The sequence below is a fragment of the Rhinatrema bivittatum genome, chromosome 9 (genome assembly GCF_901001135.1).
Source record: "Rhinatrema bivittatum chromosome 9, aRhiBiv1.1, whole genome shotgun sequence".
NCBI lineage: Eukaryota > Metazoa > Chordata > Amphibia > Gymnophiona > Rhinatrematidae > Rhinatrema > Rhinatrema bivittatum.
The window spans coordinates 91002821-91020599 of NC_042623.1; positions in this window are offsets into that span (position 1 = coordinate 91002821).

A 17779-nucleotide genomic window follows, 5' to 3' on the forward strand; every position below is an offset into this window, starting at 1 on the left:
AGAAGACCAAACGGCCCATCCAGTCTGCCCAGCAAACTATGTACTTTTTTTTTTTTTTCCACAAACTTGTTACTCTTGGCTTTTAGTACCTTTTAGTTCTATTTCCCTTCCACCCCACCATTAATGCAGAGAGCATTGCTGGAACTGCATCCAAGTGATTATCTAGCTTAATTAGGGGTAGTAACCGCCGCAATAAGAAGCTACACCCATACCTCTGTCCTCCCAGACTATGCAATTCAGACCTTGTTGGTTGTTGTCCATATACAGATCCTCTTTTCTACATTCCCCTGCCGTTATATCAGAGAGCTTTGCGTTGAAAGAGAAGTGTTAGACTTTCTCCCCTGCCGTTGATGCAGAGTGCTATACTGGATATGTATTGAAAGCAAAGTATCGGTTTATTTGGTTTCAGGGAAGTAACCGCCGTAACAAGCAAGCTACATCTCGCTTTTTTGTGAATGCAAAACCTTTATTTTCTTTTTTTTCTTCCACATTTCCTCTTGCTGTTGAAGCCCAGAGCAACGCTGGAGTCTCACCAACCGTGTGCATGTACATCGAACAAGGGCATTATCTCCAGGTATTAGCCCTCATTCTCGCGAGCCACATTAACAATCAACAAATATTGAACAAGCCTAATAATTGGCAATACCTATAGCCTATGTCCTAACCGGTAAATTTACATACTCTTACCCACCCCTCTGTTTTTTGGTTTTTTTTTTTGGAGACGGCAGCCCTCCATCCTTCCGCTCCGTGAAGGTGGTATACCATTAGCATCCCGCTCCATGAATGCCACTCCAGCCTTCCGCTCCGTGAAGGTGGAACACTGACCACTGGCATCCCACTCCGTGAATGCCTCTGTGGCTACTGCCGCTCCGTGCAGTGTTCTGCCGCCTCCTCCCACCCCTGGCCTTGCGGGCCAGGTTATTGCTTATGCCAGGCCTTCATTGGGCCACCCCCCATGCTTAGCATATATCCATCCCCACGCTTTCCCCCTATGCAAAGTCCTTGGTGCTCCACTCCTCCCCTTCCCCCGACACCAAAACTTCCCTCCTATGCAGCGACAAATCTCCTTATGCACCGGTGAGGACCCTGTATCCGCTACTTTTCGTGGCTGTGACAACTCCGCCCCCCCCCATAAGATTTCAATATTTTTAATCACTAAAGTTGACAAATATCCATCTATGGAAACATTTTCTGTCTTGATTTTGTGGGAATTCAGTCACAAGTATCTAGGAATTTATGTGCTAAATTAATTGTTTCCATTGATCATACTCCTATATTTTTAGACAATGTATGGCTTTTATTCAAAATCTGGTACCTTCCATCTACAGAGTCTACATTCATGCATTGCAGTGACATGCTTGCAGTTATTTCTGGAATACAACCCTTAGTAACTTTTCAGCCCAAGGATACTTCTTTTGAAAAAGAGCTCCAGCAAAACTAAATTATTCAGCTTACAAGTTTATAAAGAGGGCTTGATTTGAATTGCAACTCTGAAATTTAATTTCAACAAAAATAAAATTGTGAATGCTTCCTGAGGTATGAGAAGAAATCAACTTGATGGTGACTTTGCAGTTTTGCACAGTTTCTATTATCTTTCAGGGACAGTTTTATAGGAGCCCATGGTTCGTCTTGCATCTTGCACAGAGCTTTATCAGTTTTGCTCTCAACCCTGTGTCCAAAGCTGAACAACATCAGGACTGCCATATGATTATAAGGGAGTTATTCAGTTCTGCTTTCTTACACATTTGAAAGCAGAAAACAGAGCTGGATTTTGTATAACAGCCACACCCTTCTTCCTGCCAGCATGGGAGAAGGCTCATTGGAGCTCATAAGAATCATGTGTTTTGTAAGAAGCATTTTTGTACAACAGGCCAATCCATACTAAGTTTTATTTGCCTCTGCTGCAGGAATTGCCCCTGTGTCTTCTATATTTGCATTAGCTTATTCATTGCTTTTTTTTTTTTTTTTAATAATGCCATTGTCAACATATTTATGTGATTTTACTCTTAACTCTGGGCATGAATGTTTTGCAAACCGTTTGTCAGTAGCCCATATGAAACATAAACTAAAACCACATTGTTTACAGCGAAAGTTTTGCATAAATAAATTGAAACTGTGAACTTGCACAACTGCTATTAGCAGCCAGTACTGTAACTCATACACAAGCTGTCATCATGAGTTAAAACACGGCTGCATATTTAATACCATGTTTGGCTTTACCTAATCAGAACAAGATGTAATCTGTTAGAGCAGGAGGTGACTCGCCAAGCCCAAATTATTTACAAGTTGCATTTGTGGCCCCAGAGAGTTTGAAAAAATAAAATAAAATGTAAACAGATTGAAAACAAAGTTCAAAACAACTGACCAAAACAAAGTTGTTTTGTTGATTCAAGACCATATAAATGTAATAACTGAAATTTTCAGTTTTGTAATACTTTAATGCTGTATGGTGTCCTAATCTGACAGTATTCCTTGACTATTACTGCCTCCCCCCATCCCAGATAGATATGATTTAGTCATCATTAGCTCACTCCAAATTTCCCAGAATAAAATCAGCTGACTTATTCTAAGCAAATACTTGATGCCAACAACATGACCTTTGTTGTGCTGCAACTATTATCTTTACCAGAACTTTCACCGTATTATTGATGTCCAAGCTAAAGAGATATTTTTAGCTAAGAAGTTTAAGGGTTTTATCCCTCATAAACATGTAATGGAATGAATGTGTTAGTGAATCAGGTCTTATGTCAATTGTCTCATAGGGGCCTATGCACTAAAACCCATGCTAAAAATATTTTAGCATTCGTGTCAATAAAAGTTTGACGTGCATCCACTTTATAGAATATGCACTACATTTTATTATGTACCTGCACAAATTTTACCTCCATAGAAGGTACACGATGTTGGTATGCAGATTGACTAAAAAAAATGTTGAGTGCTTTATTTTTCTGAGCACTAATTAATATGTGGAAATTAAACAAATAGAGGTACATTTTAAAAGCTGGACGTGCGCCGAAATCAGAAGATAGGCGCGCTTCTACAACTTACACATGTCCACCCTATTTTCTAAAGAGGGCAGATGTGTGCACATGTGCCGAGGGACACACTCGTATTGTAAGAAAAAGGGGCATGGTGTGGGTGGGGACATGAGCTTTCCTGGGCGGGGACCGAGAGATTATGCGTAAGTACCTATATGCCTGGGCACGCATCCAGGTCCAGTGCTGCTATGGAGGAGGTGTAACTAAAAAAAAAAAAAAAAATACAGGCATCTGTGAGGGGTTAGAGGGGTCTGGGGTAACTTGGCAATGTGCTGGCCGTATAACCAGGGGATTTGGGAGGACATAGGAGAGCCCTGAGCGACCTGGTGGACAAATTAATGAAACTGGTCCTTGGCTGGACACGTGTCTGGTTTAAAGTACAGGCAGTTGTGCGCACGTAAGCCAATTTATGCTGTTGGGCGTGCACAAGCTTAAAATTAGGAGCACACATACGCACATCTAGGCTATTTTGTAACATGTGCATATGTGCACGCATGTTATAAAATGGCCACGTCTCTGGGCGCACACTGACTCAGACGTGTATATGTGCTCCCGCACGCTCGTTTGAAAGTTACCATCCCTGTGTGCACACGTTACATTAAGCTTGTTCCGTTTGCTTTTCCTCAGTGCTCTTCATCCCTACTTAAAAATTATGTAAAAGGAAGCCCAGCAGGGGTCTGGTTTTAAGTGCAGACTGGAGGATAGGGAAGACACTTGGATCTCAGGAAAGGAGGTGAAAAGAGGTCTAGAGAGGAACAAAGACCAGGAGGCTGGGCTTCAAAATGACAGATGCAGTTTAATGTGGACAAATGCAAAGTAATGCACGAAGGGAAAAATAAACTGAACTGCAGGTTCATGGTTCTGAGTTCCTTGTTAGGAGTCAACACCCAGGAAAAAGGATCTCGGAGTCCTTTATAGACAATACCTTGAAATCTTCAGCTCAAGGTGCAGTGGCAGTCAAAAGGCAAAGAGGAATTATCTGGAAAGGAGCAGAGAATAAAACTCAGAATATCATGCAGCTCTTGTACAGATCCATGGTGCTCCCACGCCTGGAATATTATCAGCCCTGGATTTGTCAATAGACATACTCGATCTGTGCCACCAAGGGCAGGAAAAATCTGGTGAGGCAGCAGGTTGGCAGGAGATTTGCTGCTTCCAGCTGTGCTGAGTCTCGCTCAGCAGAAAACAGCTCTCCGATTCCTGATCCAACCCCTCCCCTGCCAGGCAGTGTGCGGGGAAGCAGACAGAGCAAAGGGGATCACTTTGGAGGTTAGGAGGGACTGAGTGGGGCTTTAGTAGGAGGTGAGAGGGATATTATCAGCTGGGGTGCATGCATGTGTGTGTGAAAGAAGAGGGGAATGGAAAAGTGAGATAATATTTTGTGTGTGAAAGAAAAGGGATTGGTACTGGGTGTGCGTGTGTGTGCCTACACCAGATTGGGAAGGAAATAAGAGAGGGGGCACAAGGGAAAGCAGGATCAGAGTATAGTAAGGACCCCTACCTCCTCCTCCTCATTTCTGCCGCCTGCCCTCTTTTCCCCTCTTCCCCCCAACGCAATTCACATCCTCTCTCCTTTGATCTTGGATTCTGTCCCCCAGATCCAGTAATGCTCCGATTCTTCCTACCTCTCTCATCTCCCCAGATCCTGGCCTTTCCCTTCTCTTCTCCCATCCCCCGATCTCCTCTCCCCCACTTTTGATCTTTCCCGTCTCCTGTCCTCTTCTCTTCTCCCTATCCCCAGTCTTCTCACCCTCTCCTTCTTCACCTTCCATTCCTGAAATCTCCTCTCTTCACTCTTCACTCTTCTTTCCACATTCAATAAAGGGATTAATACAACAAAGTTTCTAAGCTAGCACAAAAGACGGAAATGTTTGTCAATATACTTCAGTATTTATTTTCACATTTTTGTTTGCAACAGAATCTACCCCTGAGCTGCCACAGGAAAACTGTTGCCCGACCGTACCAAGTGGGGGGGGGGGGGGGGGGGTGACAGCACCATCAGTGCCAAGGGGCAACTAAATCCTGAATCTGTCACTGAGTAATGTGTGCATTTCTGGTCACCCCATCTCAAAAAAGCTATAGCGGACAAAGAAAAGGTACAGAGAAGGGTGACAAAAATGAAAAAGGGATGGAAAAATCTCCCTTGAGGGGAAGGGTGAAACAGATTAGGGCTCATTAACTTGGAAAAGAGATGACTGAGAGAGGAGATGACTGAAATTGATAAAATCATACATGGGGTGATAGGTGCGTGCACTGCAGCCTCAGAATTGTTTTCTGTTTTTATTTTTTTTCTTCCTGCGTTTCATTTTGCTGAATTTTTGTTTTGTTTCTGTTTCTTTTCAGAAATTAAATAAATATTGGGGGAAAAAAAAAATGAAAATGACCCCTCGCCCTTCCCCAAAAAGTTCTGGGGTGGGCTGGGAGCCACCTCGGCCGACAATTACTCCATCCACAGGTGTTCAGCTGGGCAGGTAGGGTGCCCACTCACCTCCTGCTCTGATGAAGTCCAATGGCAATGGCATGGCTGACCGGCACCGAAATGTGATAGTTAAAATAGCACCGGCCAGCCCGGCGCCAAAATGTCAAAATGGAGCCTTCTCAGGGCTGGCCGGTGCTATTTTATTGTCTGGCCATGGGTGGGGTACTTCACTCAGGAAGAAAACAATTACCTTCTTGAGCTGGTCCTCAAGAACCTTAGCATGCTTTTTGGCAGTGAAGGAGAGCAATTGGAAACAAACTGTATTAGAACCAGCAGCCTCAAAGTTACTCCCAGGACAATACCATAAGTGAAACATTAAACAGTGCCCTGAGAAAAGGCAGCTAACACACATATCCATCAGCAGTATACACTTTCATTCACTTTACACTTCTGGGGCAAAGTATCGCTGAAATATTGGGTCCATATGTCATCTGCCTTCCAGAGTCCATGCTTGTAGCATAAAAACTACATCAGGGACAGGCTTGTGAATTACATGTATTACAGCAACATGAAGAAGGAAAACATAGTAAGAAAATGAAAAATGAAACAGAGATGTTTCTATGTACATCTCTGCTGAATTGTTCTAACCTTAAGCAGTGCTTCCATTATGTCGCCCTTCACTGATTCTAAAATAGAGCGCTGTAGTTTTCCATGTTTTCCCTTTTTCTTACTCTTGTGGAGCAGTGTTACATCTGCTTTCCTCAAGTCTCTTGGAACATTACCTGTTTGAAGTGATAAGTTAAACAGAAATGTGAAGAGTTCAGTCAGTACTTCTTAATAGGGATGTGCAGACCAAACATTTTTGGTTTGGTTCATTGTTTCATTTTGGAGCTTTTTTGTCAAAATTTGGTTTGTTTTATTTGTCAAACTGGAAAAAAATATGAAACAAGAAAAAACCCCAAAGCAATAAAAAAAAAAAAAGAACAAAAAAAAAAAAAGGGTCTCTGAAGGGACCAAGACGTGATGTTGAGGCCCAACCTAAGGCCTTGTCCTAGTGCTGGGGCCCGGCCCAAGTTCGGGTCCTGTCACTTAGGCCTAGGCATGGTACTAGGGCCTGGACCAAGGCCTAGTCTCATCGCTGAGACCCTACCCAAGGCCTGTTCCCATTGCTGAGGCCTAGGACTAGGCCTGGAGCTGGGGCCCAACACGATGCCAGGTCCCATCACTCAGACCTAGGACCAGGCCTCTTGATGTCTTCTTTCTTCAGAAGTCTTCAAAAAATGAAATTGTCTGCTTGAAGGATTTGCTGCAGTGACATCACTGCAGCTACTTCCTCTGGAGCGTACGGCATCATTTTGATGTACATCCATTTGTTCCAAAGGAAGACGCTGCCTTGATGTCACTGTGGTGTTTCTTTTTACCAGATGACATAATTTTTCAAAGATTATGGAAGAAAGAAGATATCAGGAGTAGAGATGTGTATCGTGTGATCGATCGTCTTAACGATCGATTTCGGCTGGGGGGGGAGGGAATCGGATCGTCGCGGTTTTGTGTTTTTAAATATCGTGTAAATCGTAAATCGGGGGAGGGCGGAAAAACCGGCACACTAAAACATCCCTAAAACCCACCCCGACCCTTTAAAATAAATCCCCCAGCCTCCCGAACCCCCCCAAAATGTCTTAAATTACCTGGGGTCCAGTGGGGGGGTCCCGTTGTGATCTTCCACTCTCGGGCGTCGGGCGCGCGCGAGGACGCCCACTTTGTGCGCAGAGCTCCTGGAAGTCTGGCCCCGCCTGCACTGATGACGTCACGCCCTAAGGCCGATATAAACGGCGCCCGGACTCCTTCTCTTTGCCTTGCAACGAGGTTCACTACTGCCTAGTAGTTCTGAGTTGCGCATCGTCTGTTTATTGTTCCTGCCTTTGACCCTTGGACTGCTTTTGACTCGCTTCAGCCTGCCGCCTGCCTCTGACCTTGGTTCGTTCCCGACTTCGCTTCTGTCTGCTGCCTGCCTCCGACCCCGGCTTGTTCTCAACCTTGTTCCAGCCTACAGCCTGCTACAGACTCCATTCCAGTCTACAGCCTGCTTCAGTTCCAACCTGCTACAGACTTTGTTCCAGTCCACAGCCTGCTTCAGTTCCAGCCGGTTACAGACTCCGTTCCAGTCTATAGCCTTCTTCAGTTCCAGTTTACTACAGACTCTGCCTCAGTATCCGGTTAGCTAAAGTCCCTGCTGCCGCCCGCTGTCCTGCCATCAGCTGGCCCTCGGCCTGTACAGCCGACTCTCTGACTACCAAATACCTTTGGACTTCCTTTGCTACAGCTCCGGCCTAAGGCCATCCCTGCCACTGGACATTCAGCCTATTTCCTAAGTCCCAAGGTTCCAGGACCCTATGGGCTCCTCCTGGGGGGTTCCTGGTTCCCGGGTGAACACCACCAGCCTGTGGCTCCGCCTCCCGGCCTACCCTGTCATCCTAGGTGGGCCGGCCCAAGGGTCCACTACCTCGCCTGCAGTGTCAGACTGCAACACTTGCCCTGGAGAGAGGCAGAACCAACTGAGGAGGTATTTTCAATATAGAAACTACATATTTTTAAAATATTTCAATTGCAGATATAGAAGATACCCTTGGAAAATTTTCAAATTTACTTTGCACAGCTATAGAGTTTTTAACAAATACTTCTTTTTATCTTGAAATCACTGTTACTGTCACTTGAAAGCACTGTCACTGGTTTAATATTCAAAATTTCCAACTTCTAGACATTTTGAATATTACATGAAACCTCTCTGCAAAACCTCTATGAAACTGGTAGAAATAGTTTGAATTTGCCCAGAAATGGACTGTTCTATAGCTGATATATCTTCCTATAATGTTTCAAAATTAAAATATTTACTAGGGATGTGCTTTGGTTTTTAATGACATAGACAATGTCAATGATATTGCCTATTTTGTTTCATGTCGTTTTCTAAACTGAAAGGATAAAAAATGACTAAATTTCATGTTTTTACATTTTTGGTTTAGTGCACACTAGTGTGAGTTAGTGCGCATTATTTTTTATATAGTGTAATTTATAAAGTGAAATTTAAAAGCCAGGCATGCACCAAAGTCGGAAGATGTGCACGCTTCTAGAACCTGCACATGTCCTTCCGATTTTATAAGCCACCCAGAAGAGCGCAGAAGTACCAATGTGCAAATACCTCACATTGGGGAAAAAAAGGGTGAAATGGGAGTGGGGCATGGGAATTTTGTGGCGGGGCCAAGGGATATGTGCACAAATAGCTGTGCACCTGGGTGCATGTGCCATGTATATTTCAACGCAAAATTACTTCAGCTATGGGGGAAGTGTAAGTCTTTATAAAATTGCCTCCAGGCATCTATGAAGTGTTTGGGGGTCTGGGTTAACTGGGGGGAGTGCAGGCTATAGAACCAAGGGGGTTTGGATAATCTAGCTCTAGACTGGACAAACTTGTGGATGAACTGGTGAAAGTGGTCAAGAGCTGGACAGGCATCTGTTACAAAATTCCCTCACTTGCGCATCCCAAAGCCCACTTATGCTAGTGTGCATGCACAAGCTTAAAATTAGGAGCACGCATACGCATGCCAGGGCTAATTTATAACATGCACACAGATGTGCATGCAGGATATCAAACTGCAACAAATTTGCAAATGCTCCTATACACATGTATATATGCGCCTATGCGCTTGTTTGAAAGTTACCATCCCTTTGAGTTACTGCTCAATATTACAACTCATTTAGGGGCTGATATTAAAAAGTCCGCGCATGTCCATGTGTGGACGGTTCCTGGTGCGAGCACATGGACGCGCCGATTTTATAACATGTGTGTGCTGGTGCGTGCATGTTATAAAATCCGATGGCCACGCAAACATGCATACCAGATTTTAAAATCCACGCACGCATGTACAAGTGACCCACAACTTGCGCATGCAGGGGGAATTTTATAACCTATGCGTGGCGACGCAATTGGGCCTCCCCCAGTTTCCTCCCAGTCTGCTCCAATTAAGAAGTGGACTGGGAGGGAACATTCCTATTCCTAACCCTATCCTTCCTACCGCTTCCCCTCTCCTTCCCAACCCCTAAGCTAACCCTACCTATCCCTAATTTTTTATTTTATTACTTACTGCTCCTCCAGAGCAGAAGTAATCTGTGCACATAGACCAGCTGCCAGCGCGTGCTTCCCAGGGACAGTGGCTAATGGCTCTGTCCCAGCCTGCCCTGTTGTAATGCCATATTTCTGTTCCAAAGTTGATGCTTTGTAAAGTTTAGTTTGAAAATCAATAAATAAATAATAATAATAAAAAAAAGGAATATAAGAACATAAGATATGCCATACTGGGTCAGACCAAGGGTCCATCAAGCCCAATGTCCTGTTTCCAAGTGGCCAATCCAAGTCACAAGTACCTGATAAGTACCTAAACATGAGATAAATCACAAGCTACTATTGCTTATTAATTACCGTAATAGCAGTTTATGGATTTTTCCTCTAGGAACTTATTCAAACCTTTTTTAAAACCCAGTTACACTAACTGCTGTAACCACATCCTCAGGCAATGAATTCCAGAGCTTAACTATGCGCTGAGTGAAAAATTATTTTCTTCAATTTGTTTTAAATGATCGACTTGCTAACTTCAAGGAGTGCCCCCATCCTTCAATTATCCGAGAGAGTAAATAACCGATTTACATTAACTCGTTCAAGTCCTTTCATTATTTTGTAGACTTCTATCATATCCCGCCTTATTTGTCTCTTTTCCAAACTGAACAGCCCTAACTTCGTTAGCCTTTCCTCATAGGACAGCTGTTCCATGCCCCTTATCATTTTGGTTGCCCTTCTCTGGACTTTCTCCAGTGCAGCTATATCCTTTTTGAGATGCAGTGACCAGAATTGCACACATTATTCAAGGTGCGATCTTACCATGGAGAGATACAGAGGCATTATGACATCCTCTGTTTTATTTGCCATTCCCTTCCTAATGATTTCTAACTTTGTGTTTGGTTTTTTTGATTGCCACAGCACACTGAGCCGATTTCAATGTATTATCCACTATGACACCTAGATCTCTTTCCTGGGTGGTAACCACTAACTCCTAAGATAGAACCTAACATTGTGTAATTACAGCAAGGGTTATTTTTCCATATATGCATCACTTTGCACTTGTCCACATTAAATTTCATCTGCCATTTGGAAGCCCAATCTTCCAGTCTCGCAAGGTCCTCTTGCAATTCATCACAATCTGCTTGAGATTTAACTACTCTGCATAATTTAGTGTCATCCGTAAAATTGATCACCTCACTCATTGTACCCCTTTCCAGATCATTTATAAATATATTAAAAAGCACCGATCCAAGTACAGATCCCCAAAGTACTCCATTGTTTACCTTTTTCCACTGTGAAAACTGACCATTTAATCCTACTCTCTGTTTCCTGTCTTTTAACCAACTTGCAATCCACAAAAGGACATCGCCTCTTATCCCATGACTTTTTAGTTTCCTTAGAAGTCTCTCATGCAGGACTTTGTCGAACGCCTTCTGAAAATCCAAATACACCACATCTACTGGTTCACCTTTGTCCACATGTTTATTCACCCCTTCAAAAAAATGTAGGTAATTTGTGAGGCGAGACTTCCCTTGGATAAATTCATGTTGGCTGGGTCCTAGCAAGCCATGTCTATCTAAATGATTTCAGATTGTATTCTTTATAACAGTTTCCATGATTTTTCCTGGCACTGAAGTCAGGCTCACCAGAAAGGATTCAAATAGGAAGGACAGCCATGGGGGAGGGAAGGAAGGAAGGATTAAAACAGGAGGGAGAGCCATGGGGGATGGAGGGAAGGATTCAGACAGCAGAGATAGCCATTAGAATAATGACTTCTTACCCTCAGGAAAATGAGCGCTGAGAAGAAAAAGAGAACATTCTACACCACATCGCTGAAACTGAAGGTCACAGAATGTGTAAAGAAGGCCAGTAATTGTGTGGCTGCAAGAGAATTTGACATCAATGAAAAACTCATCGGAGATTAGCGAAAAAATGAAGGAAAGCTGCTAGAAATGCCAAAGTCAAAGAAAGCCTTACATTTCAAAATTGTGCCTTTTGAAGGAATGGAAAAGGATTTGAATGACTGGGTAATGGAATGCAGACAGAATGACTACATCATGACTCACTCGAGCATTAGGATTTGTGCTCTTGAAATGGCAAAAGAAGAAAAATATTCAGCGACCCAAGGTCTGAAAGAATTCATAGCATCCTCTGGTTGGTGTTTGCGGTTCATGAACCAATATGGATTGTAGGGATGTGAATCGTTTTTTGACGATTTAAAATATCGTCCGATATATTTTAAATCATCAAAAATCGTTAGGGCCACGATACAATACCAATTCCCCCGATTTATCGTCAAAAAATCGTAAATCGGGGGAAGGGGGAGGGCAGGAAAACCGGCACACTAAAACCCCCTAAAACCCACTCCCGACCCTTTAAATTAAATCCCCCACCCTCCCGAACCCCCCCCCCCAAATGCATTAAATTACCTGGGAGTCCTCCGTAGCGGCGGTCCGTGGCTAAATCGGGGGAAGGGGGAGAGCACGAAAACCGGCACACTAGATCGTGAGGTCTTCAGCCGGCGCCATTTTTCAAAATGGCCACCGCAAAATGGCGGCGGCCATAGACGAAAACGATTCGACGCAAGAGGTTGTTCCGGACCCCCGCTGGACTTTTGTCAAGTCTTGTGGGGGTCAGGAGGCCCCCCCAAGCTGGCCAAAAGTTCCTGGGGGTCCAGCGGGGGTCAAGGAGCGATTTCCTGCCGCGAATCGTTTTCCGTACGGAAAATGGCGCCGGCCATACGCGTATGGCCGGCGCCATTGTCCGTATGGAAAATGGCGCCGGCAGGAGATCAACTGCAGGAGGTCATTCAGCGAGGTCCGGAACCCTCGCGAGATTTCCGGACCTCGCTGAACGACCTCCTGCAGTCGATCTCCTGCCGGCGCCATTTTCCGTACGGAAAACGATTCGCGGCAGGAAATCGCTCCTTGACCCCCGCTGGACCCCCAGGAACTTTTGGCCAGCTTGGGGGGGCCTCCTGACCCCCACAAGACTTGCCAAAAGTCCAGCGGGGGTCCGGAATGACCTCTTGCGTCAAATCATTTTCATCTATGGCCGCCGCCATTTTGCGGCGGCCATTTTGAAAAATGGTGCCGGCTGAAGACCTCACGATCTAGTGTGCCGGTTTTCGTGCTCTCCCCCTTCCCCCGATTTAGCCACGGACCGCCGCTACGGAGGACTCCCAGGTAATTTAATGCATTTGGGAGGGGGGTTCGGGAGGGTGGGGGATTTAATTTAAAGGGTCGGGGGTGGGTTTTAGGGGGTTTTAGTGTGCCGCTGGACCACCAGGTAATTTAAGGCATTTGGGGGGGGTTTGGGAGGGGGGGATTTAATTTAAAGGGTCGGGGGTGGGTTTTAGGGGGTTTTAGTGTGCCGGCTCACGATTTTAACGATTATGACGATACTTTACACACACAAACGGCAACAATACGATTCCCTCCCCCTCCCAGCCGAAATCGATCGTTAAAACGATTGAGGACACGATTCACATCTCTAATGGATTGTAGGGATGTGAATCGTTTTTGAACGATTAAAATTATCGTCCGATAATTTTAAAATCATTCTAAACCGTTAGAGTACACGATACAATACAAATGCCCACGATTTATCGTCAGGAGCATTTATATTGTATCGTTAAATAGGCACGGGAATTATTTGGGGGAGGGTGGGAAAACCGGCACACCAACACAACCTCTAAACCCACCCCGACCTTTTAAAACAAATTCCTTACACTCCCCCACCCTCCCGAACCTCCCCCAAAATGTTAAATTACCTGGTGGTCCAGTGGGGGGGGGGGGGGGTGTCTCCGTCGTGATTTCCGCTCTCGGGTCATCGGCGCCATTTTGGCTACCACTGATAAAAAGGCGCCGATGGCCCGAAAAAAAAAAACCCACCCCGACCCTTTTCAAATTACCCCTTTGCTTCTCCCACCCTCCCGACCCCCCCAAAAATCTTTTAGATGTACCTGGTGTTCTAGCGGGGGGTCCAGGAGCCATCCCTTCAATCGTGCCGGTGCCGGTGCTGAAGGTTTCAAAATGGCGCCGATCGCCTTTGCCCTTAACTTGTCACAGGGAGCGACCGTCGCTCCCTGTGACAAGGTAAGGGCAAAGGCGATCGACTGCCAGTATGGTGCCGAACACTAAGAAGAACCCATGCTACTGATGCAATTAATAGCAGTGGCTATTCCCTAAGTATAATTGATTAATAGCCATTAATGGACTTCTCCTCCAAGAACTTATACACACTGCTGTTGATATGATGGAGCCGGTCTGAAGGACAAAGAATCAATTTGCCCAGAAACACTCTGTATGGGAACAGATGATGTAACATGCAGGAGACCCTTCTGCTTCTTACTCATAATGATAGGGAAAAACATTGAAAGCCACCAACAGATGAACCTACTCACAGGACTCTTTCTTCTGCCATCTTGGATCCCATTTTATGGCTTCTGTACTCAAAAGATATTTGTTTAAGATAAATGCTTCTTCTGATTTTCTTCTTTACTAAACCCACCCTCAACTTTAATTGTTACCATGATCCTTTTGATCTTCCTTTTATCACTTATATATCTAAAGAAAGTTTTAGCTCTTGCCTTTATTTACCTGTTTGAGCCCTTGCCTGTCTAATTGCCCTTCCTTTCCTGCTTTGTTTCTAAAAGTAGTTATTAGAGATGTGTATCGTGTGATCGATCGTCTTAATGATCGATTTCGGCTGGGGGGGAGGGAATCGGATCGTCGCGGTTTTGTGTTTTTAAATATCGTGTAAATCGGGGGAGGGCGGGAAAACCGGCACACTAAAACACCCCTAAAACCCACCCCGACCCTTTAAAATAAATCCCCCACCCTCCCGAACCCCCCCAAAATGTCTTAAATTACCTGGGGTCCAGTGGGGGGTCCCGTTGTGATCTTCCACTCTCGGGCGTCGGGCGCATTGATAGAAAATGGCACCGGCGCTACCTTTGCCCTGTCATATGACAGGGCAAAGGTAGCGCCGGCGCCATTTTGGTTCCTGTTTCCCGTCGTCACGAGCGTAGGAGATCGCTCCCGGACCCCTGCTGGACCCCCAGGGACTTTTGGCCAGCTTGGGGGGGCCTCCTGACCCCCACAAGACTTGCCAAAAGTCCAGTGGGGGTCCAGGAACGACCTCCTGCACTCGAATCGTGTTGCCGTACTGCCGGCGCCATTTTGCTGTATGTCAATATGACGGCGCCATTTTGCTTAACTACTAGTTATCTCAGGTCTCCTTTTATTGGAGGGAGGAAGTTGATATTTGGCCATGGAACATAGAAAATGATGGCAAATAAAAAAACAGTTGCACCACCCAGCCTGTGCAGTCTAGATTCTTTCTCTGGATCTCCAACACTTTGGCTAGATGGGCATATCAATTCCTATGCTTAAATCTATACTAGTCCCACTCTCATCTCTCCCTTGTCCTTTATTTGACCAGCCAACCCTGTTTCTTCCTCTATCTTGCATATCTTTCTCAAATATTCTAAATTTTGTTAAGTGTGACCTTCATCACCTCCACTACTAAGCTATTTCAGATACTTTTGCCTTGCTTTTTAATTCTTATGAGTCCCATATTTAATCCAAAACTCAGGCCCTCTTCCCTGTCTCACCATAAAAGGTTTGCAACAATCTGCCCATCTACCAAAGCCTGTGAGGGCAACTGTTTAAAAATAATTGGCCTTCACATTCTGATTGATGTCTGGTTTTAAGCATGGTAGTTCTTTCATGGTTACCTCAACTTTATTGGATGCCTGATGAAGCTGGTAATATTGCTGTAAGTGTTGTAACCACTGCTTCATGCAGGATATTCCATTGGTCATAGAGTTGTAATAGGGGTAACCTAATGCAGCTGTACTGCTGCTGTTAGCTTTGTAACCTAGTCTAATGCAGTTGTATCTCCACTCTCTTCCCACCGATTTGCATTTTCCCCTCCGGCCCTCTAAAATTCCATATGATTGAGCAAAACTCCTTCATTTCTTCTACCTGTTATCCCTTACTGCCCTTAGCCCTATGCTTTGAATCTATCCAAATCTTGTTTAAAATTCTTTTATGGTTTTGGTTATTAGTTCCCCCTGTGAGTAGTCTATTCCAGGCATATACCACTTTCTCAGTAAATATTGTCTCATGTTCCCTTTTTAACCTTCCTCCCTGCAATTTCATATCATGACCCTTCATCCCTGAATTTCTTTTCAAGGGAAATTTTCACATTCTTGTATTGTAAATACATTTTGAATGTTATCAGCCTTTCTTTGTAGAGTTTGTGGTGCAGGACTTTTATCATTTTAGTAGCCATTTTTTGTCCTCTCCATGTCATTTTAGAACTCAACACAGTACTCAAGGTGGGGGTCTATTTATGCAACAAATCATGGCATTAATTTTTTTTTTTTCATTTGTTTTAGTGCAATGACTGGCCACCTTGAGACTATCTATGATGATTACTCCTAGACACATCCTTGTTCTAGTATAATGTGGTTGTAATACATTATTACATTGAACCATACTGGACAGTACAAGGTCCAGTGTCACCTTGCCAAGGGTGGGCTACTCAGTTACTTGAGAAATGCTTCTTTCAAAGATTTCATTATCCACTTGATCCAGCCGGTGGCACTCTCCAGTCTACATCTGATTAATTTAGGTTCCCCTTTAAGAGCACCTCATATTTACATACTATTCTTTGTGTGGTTTCTAGGGGTATGCACCAAACATTTTTTCCATTTAATTTGTTGTTTCTTTAATTTTCTTTTTTTTAGTTTAATGTTCCTCATATTTGTTGTTTTCTTTTTGTATATTTAAAACAAAAGAAATGATAAAAAAATACCCACCTCTCTCAAAGAAGAAAACAAAAAATAAAAATGATGAGTCTATCCCTTCCTTTTCCACCACTATCAAATCTCCTCAGAGCACTCCCTGGACTCTCCCTTACCCCTAAGCACTTAACTCATCCGCATTCCAAGGGATAGGAACACTCCCCAGTTGTTCCTGTCCCACTGGGTATTCATCTCAAATGGCATCAGCCTGCCCTGAGGCCATTGCCATTTTGCTGTGCAGAGTTTTATGGCTGTATTGTACCTCCCTAAATGGCATCAGCTTCTGAACTGATATGTGCTACTTTGAGACAGAGACCTGGCAGGGCAGGAGTGACCAGGGATCACTCTCATCCCTTAGACTTTCACAGATGAGATAATTGGTCGGGGGGGGGGGGGGGGCAGGAGTGGCACAGGCTACCCTATCTTAAAATAGAAATAAAAGCAAGCAACATTTTGTTTGTTTTTGTTTTGTTTAATTTTCAGAATTAAATGAATCAAATTTCATTGAAATTTCCCATTTTGTTTCAAATGAAAGCACATCTCTAATGGTTTCTATCATATTCATATCTACTTTGTCCCATTGTGCTGGTGGTATATAGATTATGGTTGCCTAGGTATTATTTAGACCCCTTAGGCTTCTTCAAGATGGCCCATAGCAATCGTGTTGCTTACTGCTTGCCTGGCTTTTAATCAGTACTTAACTCAAAAGAAATAACTACTATTTCAACAAAAAAGAGAATCTCTGACATTCTCTGATAGGATTTGTAGGCCCTTTAACATCTAAATGAAGTTCATTACATAATCTTCTCTAAGAATGTCTTAACTCTGAGCACATGAATGCAATAATATTCCCTTAGATGAGTTTGATATTCATTCAATTTGAGTTTCAAATATATCTGAATAGACTAAATGTATTTGAAATTCAAATGAAATAAAGTTTTAAATCATATAGGGAAAAGTTAAGTGAGGACTATATGGTAGATTGTAATCTATTCAAGGCAGGGATTCTCATTGCCTCCTTTGGGAGCATGGATATATTCTGGGGCTCTTCCTCTTTTAAAGACTTCTTCTTAACCTGTTCAAGAAAATGGTCATTCTTCTTGCCTCTGGAAAGGAGGATAGGAGGATCTGGCAATTGGGTAGCAGTATCCCTAGACTGCCTGTGATGTCATTTCTCATCTAGCATTCAGGATGGTAAGGAGACTCCTTCCCTTCCTCTCTCTACCCTTTTTGGTTTTATCCACTTCTACTTCTCATCCTCCTCTGCCATCTCTTCCACCTTCTTGTCCTTCCTCCAGCTCCAGCAATACTGTTTGCAGGTGGCTCTAATTGCCAGGCTGTGTTCTTGTCCTGAGGAGGTATCGTATCCCCAATTAAATTGCTACAGTTACTTGGTT